Source organism: Arachis ipaensis, chromosome B10 (assembly GCF_059453495.1).
Source record: "Arachis ipaensis isolate K30076 ecotype BB chromosome B10, ASM5945349v1, whole genome shotgun sequence".
Lineage (NCBI taxonomy): Eukaryota > Viridiplantae > Streptophyta > Magnoliopsida > Fabales > Fabaceae > Arachis > Arachis ipaensis.
Genome location: NC_142435.1, coordinates 31,163,445 through 31,169,444, shown reverse-complemented (window position 1 = coordinate 31,169,444; position 6,000 = coordinate 31,163,445). Strand labels below are relative to the sequence as shown.

At 35.6% G+C, this 6,000-nt stretch overlaps 1 non-coding gene across 1 annotated transcript; it reads right to left on the bottom strand.

Annotated features, from left to right (window-relative positions):
* Positions 1-283: 283 nt before the first annotated feature.
* Positions 284-390, bottom strand: LOC148579576 (small nucleolar RNA R71). The gene has a single exon (XR_015896432.1). It is a non-coding gene; the product is annotated as a small nucleolar RNA R71 (small nucleolar RNA).
* Positions 391-6,000: the final 5,610 nt, after the last annotated feature.

Genomic DNA, 6,000 nt, shown 5'->3' with positions numbered 1-6,000 from the left:
GTGCACTTGCCAGTATCCGTGAGCATTAGTTTTTGCTCATCAAGTTTTTGGCGCCGTTGCTGGGGATTAATTGGGATTGACAACATATGTCTGTTAAATCATTAAATTAGATCTTGTTTTATTTTATTTTGTTTTCTTTTAGTTTTTCTTTTTCTATATTCTGCTCAATTCTTCCTTCTTTCTTTATTCTTTTATTCCGTAAGGTATGTTTGATCTCTTTATGTGTTTGTGCATGCAAGGAGAAGAGAAAGAAAGAATGACAGCAGATAATAAAAGTTTAGTCCGATTAAGGAAAGACATCGCTTCCTTTTCCCAAAAAGAGAGCGAATCATTCCATGAAGCATGGGAGAGGTACAAAAAACTGCTCGGAGGGTGTCCACACCATGACCTACTCGAGTGGCTTCTAATCCAATTCTTTTATAATGGAGTCTCCCAAGTCTCAAGAACAACGATTGATTCATCAATTGGAGGTTCATTACAAAAAAGGACATCTGAAGAGGCATTGGCAGTGATAGTAGTGACAACTAATAATCTTAAGAGGGAAGGCGAGGCTATCACTCTAAAGAACTGAATCAACAAGGAGCTGAATGATGCATACTTAATGGAGGACGACACTCAAAGGTGCTATGAGACAATCCAACTCTCAACCTAGAAGACTCAAAACGTCAAGCTAATGAAGTTAAAAGAGCGCTTGCTAGGAGACAACCCAACCACGGTTAGTATTTTTGTCTTTTTCTTATAAGCATTCCATGATTGTATTCCTTTTTTCTTTTTTTTTTTTCTTATTGCATTTATTTTTCATTTTTTCTATTTAGTTTATCAAGAAAAGGGGGTGTTGAACGCCCAACGGCCATCTTGGAAGCCCGGCGTCCACATGCTAAAAGAAAGGCCACGCCCGGCGGCCGGCGGCCATCTTGGAAGCTCGGTGTCCATGTGCTAAAAGAGAAGCCACACCCGGCGGCCATCTTGGAAGCCCGGCATTTAGCAAAGGCAAGCTCCCAGGGGAGCAAACTAATCATTGAACGCTCGGCGCATCGCTTTCCCTATTTTCAATTATTCTTAGATCTTGATAGTTGCATGCATATTTAAAGCTTCTGATTTCTTTTAAGAGTTATCACCATGAATAAGAGTTAGCACCATGCATTCACGACATAGCACTTCAACTACGTATCTAGCATGCATGTACATTTATCTTCCCTAAACTCTGCCCTTGTCATATTTTCACATGCATTCACATGCATGAACACACTATCTTTTGCTTCATAATTTCAACTCTCAACAGTTGGAACCTTGACATATAGCTCTTATTTTTCATTGATTCGCTCTGCATAACATGCATACTACACACTAATTCATGCATCCATAGCCACATACTCCACTTTTCTTTCACTATAAATGCACGCATAAATCAACACTCACACCACACACCAATTACACACCCCTCTTCTTCCATTTAGTTCATACTTCATTCTCAACCCGTATCTAAATTCTAAATTTGGTGTTGGATAGCATTCTGTGTAGTATGAAATATCATTCCAAAGATGTTATTGTTCAAAAAGAGAAATGGTAAGGAACCGGCCACCCTTTCATAGGACACTCACTGATTTTGTTCTTAACTTTATCAAGAAAAATACAATAAATAGTTGATGAACAAATCAATCAATCCAAAAGTAAAATTCGATTTGAAAACTGGAGAATATCCAGAGATTCCAACCGAACCAACAAAGAGAAAGTGAAAGATTTTGGCCTACCCTCAAGAACTAATGGGAGCTACATTAGTACGAGAGTTCTATGGAAATACATGGAGGACAACTAAGGACGTAGCTCAAGAACCTCTGTTCAAGAGCTATGTAAGAGGTAAAAGTATTGACTTTGACTCTAAAAACGTCCGAAGAGTCCTCCACATTCCTCTTCAATTTCACAACTTGGGGGATGCCTATTATGACTGTGGGATAAAGATGATTGGTGACAATAGGTTGGGAAAAATTCTCCAAGATATATGTGTCTCAGAGATGCAGTGAAAGTTTAGAGTAAGTGGAGAGCCAATCCAACTCAAAAGAACTCAACTCATTCATATTGCTAAAGGATGGTTGGATTTATCCAACACAATATAATCCCAACTTCCAACCATTCAGAAGTAACAGTGGAGAGGGTTGTCCTCATCTTTTCCATTATGAGGGGAGAAGAAGTGAGGGTAGAGGAGCTCATCCTCTACTACATAAGTGTCATCTCGGAAAACCGGACATCAAGGATAAAACTTGGATTTTCGGACATCATTCACTGGCTCTGCCAAGTGGCCGAAGTATCCATTGAAGAAGACATCCCTGTCAAGCTTGAAAGGCCAATTACTAAGGCAGTGATGGAAAGGGCCGCAAGAAGGCACATTTGTGGGGACCAAATGGAAGAACCACAACAACATCCTCATCCTCCTTCTCCTCACGCACCAGAGTCTCCTCCTCCTCCTCATGCACTAGAGTCTCCTCCTCCTCCTGCACTAGAATTTCAAGCAAGGACTAGTCAATCTCAAGCTCAAGAGATTGAATTGCAACAATTCTATAGGAAATTCTAATAGTTCCAGCTAAACACCTAACGACACCAGTTGAAAATAATAGCTAAACTCAACTATCTCTGTATGGCTGCACACGCTTCACATCCCCAACGAGTTATGTGCTATTTAGAGCTTCAAGCTAAATTTACACAACTTGAGAGGGCAGAGGAAACTGAGAGGAAAATACAAGAAGAACTTTAGAGATAACAAGTGTAGCGTGCCCGAATGCAGGAAGTGACAATTGAGACCGAGGATGAGAAAAGTAGTGACAATGAGTAAGTGTTTTGGATAAGATGAATTTTCTTCTCTGGTTTATTTATTTTTCCTTTTGTTTTCATTTTTCTTTGTTTCTTTTTTCTTGCATGCATTGCATACTCTGTTTACTTTGCTTTTTCTTTAATGCTTAAACTTGTATGATTGCTCCTCCAGTGATCAGTTGTATGGAGAATATCTTAATGAAAAATTGAATAATTCAAAATAAAAGTGGTGGTGCTAAAAAATATGTGGTTATATTTGATGAACTTAAGATATTTGAATATTGTAAAAAAGGAAGGGAACTCTCTAAAAACAAAGTTTTGAAAAAGTATTATGAGAATTCAGATCAATTCCTTGAAGCAATGAAAAAAAAAAAGAGTCTGAAAAGATCAAAAGAAATAAAAAATGATAAGGCTTTGAGCACCAGTGACTAAGGCCCAGTTATGTTCCTGTGATGTTTGTGTTTCAAGGAGAGATTTGGGCAAATAAATCCGAGAGGTACTTTATTACCCTATAACTTTGGTCAATTGGCCCGAGATTATCGATTGAAAGCCCGCATTAAGAGTCGCTTTGAGACAAAACATTTAGAGTCCAAGGAGGCTCTGGGCATCAATGTATGGATCAATAGTTTTCCAATTATGTGCTTGTAGTGTGATTGTGTCAAGGAGAGGCTTGGATAATTAGATGCGTAGGGTGCTTTATCACTCTATAACTTGGGTCAACTGGCCCGGGATTATCGATTGAAAACCCATTAAGAGCTGCCTTGTGATAGAACACTTAGAGTCAAAAGTCTCAATGATCTTTTTCTGAATTAAAATGTGAAGTAACTGCCTTCAAGTCATATAAGGTCAAAAGAATTCTCATAATACAATTCGAACTTAAGTTTTTAGAAATTCTCAAATTCTAAGTACGCAAGATTCATCAAAGATAAGAGAAGCTCGAATATAATCACAAGGATTATCATAAATCCCACTTTTTGAAATTAAATTTACAAATCAATTCTTTTTGTTAAGATAAACTCTATTTACTTTTTTTTTCTTGAGGACAAGTAAAGTCTTAAGTTTAGTGTTGTGATGCCTAGGCATCTTTAATAGTTTTTGAGTTTCTTTTTCATTTGTTTTCTTAGATTTTAAATCAAATTTCTTATGTTTTCTGGTGAAATTTCAAAACTATTCAAATATTTAGAGTTGTGTTAGTATTATTATATTTTCAGGAGTTTTTATTTTCAAAGTAATCAATGATTAAAGCCTTTTTAAAGAAAACACAAAAACGATCCAAAGAAGGCCTATCCAGACCCAAAGAGCATAAAAACCAGATGCCCAGCCTTCAGTATAGATGCTCAGCGGCCCAGCACACACACCCGGCGGCCTGCTCACACTCCCCGCGACCCTCCTTAATGGCACACATGCTCGGCGGCCAGTTCTTCAAGCTCGGCGGCCAGAATTTAAACTACCAATTTGGGCCAATGCTCAATTTGAAGGAGTACGCCTGACGTTTCTAAGCCTCAACTCTCAGGATGCAACACTTGTTAAGACCTAATTTCAATTATACAAATCATGAGAAGCCTTAATCTCATCCAAAGATTCAAGATTTAAGAGATTAGTTATTATTAATTCTTTCTAGAAAGATAAAGATTTGGTTGTTAGGATTTATTTCTAAATTAGATTTGAATTATTGTTATGATGGATTTGAATTTAAGTAGGTAATTATCTATCGTATCCTTTAAAGATAAGATTAGATTGAGTTTTTGAATTCGAATTTTAGATATAACTTAGGATATAAAGAAGTGAACAAGGTTCACAGAAGAGAGCATCAGATTATATACCATTTCTCATCATTAGGATTAGTTTTTTCTTTATCATGATCGAGTCATTAAACCTCCACTGTTGAAGGTTAGGAGCTCTGTTTGGTTTACGAATTTATAATGTATGTGTTTTTTTTTATTTAGTTCATAATTTTTTACTTTTTCAAGAATGAGTTTTGTTCTAGCTATTAGGTTATTGTATGTACAAGGCGGAATTCAAATTTTGAATACTTGCTTAAATAAACTAGTGAGTTAACTACTAAACCAACCTAAATTAGTTAAAAAATACTTTATTATTTAGACGTTAGATTGATGAATAATATTAATGTTATGATCTTTTGGTCATAAAATCGATAATGATAACTAATAAAGTCATTGGTTATAAGTTAAAAATAATGAATGATAATTAAAACCGAGTTATAATATTATTTTAGAATTTTAAATGCGTTTTTATAGGAAAAAAATTTAAATTATTCATTTCTTAAAATTGCAAACATTATATCTCTAACAATTTTACCTTATTATTGTCGATGTATCAAAATGTTACAAGTGTTGTAGTGTAAAGAGAGTTCCATGCATTATTAATAAATAATAATCGTATATATAAAATAAGACACTGAATATGGCAATGTCCCACATGAAAAATTGTGTTGGTGTTTTAGACAATCACAAAAGCTAAAATAGCGACTTATGATACACACATATATAAACCATGTTGAATAGGTTACTAGCTGGACCTAAAATTAACAAGTGCGAGTTCTGAAAATGAACTCTCATGCATTCAGCTTTAGTTGAACAGTGAAATTTACAATTCTATTTCGAGTTTAGCATGAACTGAAACAATTATTATTGTCTTGATTCAATTAATTTCCATATACAAATTTGTGTACCAAAAGAAAAGAAGACGTGGATATAGAACATGATGACTAGTGGGAACAATAATATTCTAAGCAACACGACATAATAATTTATTGAACTGTTATTGTGTCTTGCATTAGACCGAAATTATTTTTTATATGAATAAATATATAGTATTTTTGTTGAATATTGTTATTTGGAGACGGACATAATAAGCACCTTGTGTGTTGTATTTGTAGAAATTTTGTGCAAAATTTCGAGATACTTTAACAGATATTCTCAGCAGAAATTCGCTATGTGTTAAGCAGAAGGACAACACGTATCCAGCATGTTAAAAAAGCAGAGATTTTTTGCTTGGTTTTGAGACATATTTGCGTGTGATTACTCGCCATGTGTCGCGTTGCACGTAATACGCACTCTGCGTGTTGAAGATTCCGAGAATTCATTTTCAGGCATCTTCATCACACGTCGAGCAACGGATAACACGCATTTTACGTGTTGACCACTGTTTCAGCTGGTTTCTATGCACCCGACA